General features: G+C 32.2%; 1 pseudogene; it reads right to left on the minus strand.

Moving 5' to 3' along the window:
* Window positions 1–1,013: 1,013 nt before the first annotated feature.
* LOC143575096 (putative CCR4-associated factor 1 homolog 9 pseudogene) lies at window positions 1,014–1,940 on the minus strand (annotated as a pseudogene).
* Between the last annotated feature and the right edge of the window lie 2,081 nt (window positions 1,941–4,021).

Below are 4,021 nucleotides of genomic sequence, written 5' to 3' on the forward strand. Positions count from 1 at the left end.
TTTGACCAAACTCCACGAATTCCACTGTAAAAAAAAGTTTCATCAACGAAATCCCTAATTATTTTTAAAAAAAATTTCTACTCATTATCACTAAACATGAAAAGGCGGGCGCTATTTCACTGCTATCGCTACATAGCATATAGGTAGCTTGTAACTAATGACCGTTATTAGCTATTGACAACTATGCTTTGAAGAGTTGATTTCAAAACCATGAAGAATTTGCTTACATGACATCCCCTACACTCATATATGAAAAAGATACTATTTTTAACTCTGCAACATTAAAGCAGCAATATGAAATATCTCCAAAATACAGAAACTTTGATAAAGAACAAAACAAATATGATCCATTACACTCATGTTTAAAAATATGGTATGTTTTTCCGTTCTATCGAAATTGCCTCCATGTCCACTATATTATTTAAATTTCAAGTACATGAGTATGCTATGAAGATAATTATGAGAAACAAAATGCCTAAACCACATCAACACAGGACTTCAATAAAAGCAACTAGGCCTGTAAACAAACCAAACGTTTGGCTGGAAAGTTCATCTTTTTTTGTTCGTTTAATTAAATGAACGAACATGAACAGATGTTTTGTTTGTTCATTTATGTTTGTTAATACGCTAGTTCACGTATGTTTGTTTATACGCTAGTTTTTTGTCTGCTGATAAATGCATATGTTTGGATGAATTGTTCGTTTGCTCAATCATGTTCGTTTACTTTTGTTTGTTTAGTTTACTTTGCATTCACAAACTGATCATTTAGTTTTAAAAGAACTAACATGAGTAAACACAATAATGCACATTTTCTTAATGAACAAACATGAACAAAAAAGTTTGTTCTATTACGTGCTCCTGTTCAGTTAAATAAACAAACAATCACGAACATGACCCATTCATGTTTGTTTGGTTCGTTCACGTGCCTAAAAGCAACAGCTCCCAAAGAACAACTAGTAAAACTTGATATCAAACAGGCATAAGTACGAAACGAAACCAAATAATTGATTAACCGCAAAGCTAAATTCATATAAGAAAGACTAAAACTTTACACCTAATAATCCGCTACTAATTCACTATCATAACATTAAAACTAGTTCAGAACGCCTCTAACCCATAAAGCACGCCCGCATACTTCTCCGGTCCACCACGGCAAAGCCCCCTAATCCTCTCGAACGCGTGCCACGTCAACAAACTATCCGACCCGGCCTGATGACACTTCCCAACCGCCCTGTCCACGTCCAAAGTCTTGGCCACACGGTCCAACCCGCCATACAAACTCTCACAGTACCTCATCAAATGCTTCACATCATAAACCCTATCCCCAAAAAACGTCCTCAAAACCTCCAGAAACCGACTCAACTCATCCGGCAACGCCCGACCCGTCAAAACCTTAACCAAGTACCCGAAATCATACGCGCTGTGAAACGTCACCCAGCTCACTCGATCATTACACACCAACCCTGACGTCATCATCAACTGAGAAAACCTAACCGAACTGATCCCGAGTTCTTTGTTCCGATCGAAATTGATACCTTGCCGCCTCAAAAGCTCGATCGAATCCAGCGCGTGGAGGTCACGCGCCGGGTCAAAGTCCTTGAAATTGAATTCCCAGATAAACCCAGATCCAGATCCAGATCCGAGATCCGGGAGGTTGCCGTTGACGTCGGTGAGTGTGAGGCCGACCTGGATGAGATTGAGAACATTAACGTTGGATTTGAGGAGGTTGTAGTGGTCGTTAGGGTTTTGGTTAAGGAAGTGATGGTGTCCGGAGTTTGGGCGGACGACGACGCCAGGGAACTCGGTGTCCATGGAGACGAAAGGGTAATCGTCAATGAGGGTTGAAATCAATTGGAACTCGGAGTCTGCGTTGTACGCGAAGACTGATCGGACGATGATGTTAGGTTTTTGTTTCGATTTAGGTTTTGACATGTTGATGGCGGTGGTGGTTTTGGCTTGATTGGTACTGGTAATGGGGATGAGTGAGGGTTAGGGTTATATAGAGATGGGTTGAAGTTTATAAATATGAAAGTGGTTATTGTGAATATTGTGTTTCCTTAACGGTAATAATAAGATGACAAGTTTTGAAAATTTTTTATTATAACTGTTAAATTATTATTATTATTATTATTATTGAAGGAAACAATACGTTGAAGGACGAGTCGATGATCAATTTTATAACATTGGGTAACCAAAGGTCCAAGACATTGTAAACACATAATATTATTATTATTTTACTTTGCTGTTTTGATAAATAGATTGATGATTTGAGGTCTAATGATCGGTTCATGGTGGAGAATTTGACATAAATAATTATCTGATATGTTACGTTTTATAAAATAAGAAAACATTCTCTTTCCTTTTTTAAAAGTATTAGAGGATAAGTTTTGAGAATGCTCATATTTATCTGTTAATTTATTAAAGAAAATAGTATGTTGAAGAGATAAGTCTAGTGTTTGTATGATTCGGTTTTAAGGTAACATGGTGAACGAAATTGTTAGTAATGGTTTTTTATTACTAAGAAGTGAAACAGAATCGCTGAAAATTAATAGCAACAGTTTGGTTACACAGTTTTGTTTAAAAACATTTTAGAACGAATAAATTCTCGAATAATTTGTATTTAGAAACATAAAATTTGAATTTAACAAATTTAGATTGAAATTAATCTTAGTTCGTTATAAATATACTTTCTACAAATATATTTTAGAACTAACCAATTCTTGAATATATTTTAATTGGTTAGTTGTTTTGTAAACTTCTAATCAAATTTAATAATATATGCATTTATTTATCAACGCGTTAATGTTTTCTTATGTGAAACACATCGTATATTATGAAATCCACAATTATTTCCAATGAGAATTGATCAATTTTTATGTGTGATACGTGATTCTAATGTAATTTTGTCATTTGATGTGTAATCGTAAGTATAACATGTTAAATCGGGAATGTTTAGATAGTTATTTTTTATTATGTAACATAACTAATTTAAATATGTCACACTAATTATTTTATTACAAGTAATTAAATGACATCTTTTTATTAACTAAATATTTTGTATTTGTAGAATGTTTATTCTCCAAAACTTTCTATATAAACCCCACACTATAAATAAGGTCTTTCTTCTTATCAAAATCCATAAAAACGTGGGTTTGAAACTCAGAAAAAAACTTAACAACACTAAGGGTCTGTTTGGTATGAGGTAATGGAATGAATAAAGGAATGAAATGAAAGTGTAATGGAATGGACAAAGGAATAAAATGGATTATTACCATTCCATTGTCTTGTTTGATGACCACATAGTAATGAAATTAATCATCAATTTATATTATTTTGTTTAAATAGGAAACTATACACACATACTATTTTTCATCAATTAATAGATGAGAAATAGCATAACAATGATATAATAATATAAATAAAATTATAATTATAAAATTAGAAATAAATAATCACACATTTTGTATATTGGCTGATAATAATCTCACCTTTAAAAATCACTAGCAACGGTTCCACCTTTTAACTATTTTTGTCTCACTGGTCCTCCGTTAAAAAATACTTAACGTCGTTATGTTTTTTTCCATAGTTTCAAACCGATGTTTTAGGGCTTTTGATCGGAAGAACGATATGAGTCGACTGATGTAAAACTTATCTCGAAACGGTGATTCAATATAATAATAATAATAATAATAATAATAATAATAATAATAATTGTTGTATACTTATATTATAATAGAAAAGTAACATCGATAACAAAATAATACTTATAATAATGATAATAGTTATATTGTAATAGAAAATATAATATTGATAATAAATAATAATTATAATATTAATTATTATTATTATTGATGACTTTTTTTCATTATATTCTTTGAAGGAATGAAAAAATAGCACATTCTCTTAAGGAATGAAAAAAACTATAAATGGAAGGGATTGCATTCCTTTGAAATAATCCATTTCATTGATGCATGACAACCAAACAGGTTTAATTCCATTACTTTGGAATGATCTATTTCAT

Source organism: Bidens hawaiensis, unplaced genomic scaffold (genome assembly GCF_021521415.1).
Source record: "Bidens hawaiensis isolate Kalapana, Puna unplaced genomic scaffold, B.hawaiensis_p1.1 tig00027297_1, whole genome shotgun sequence".
Classification (NCBI taxonomy): domain Eukaryota; kingdom Viridiplantae; phylum Streptophyta; class Magnoliopsida; order Asterales; family Asteraceae; genus Bidens; species Bidens hawaiensis.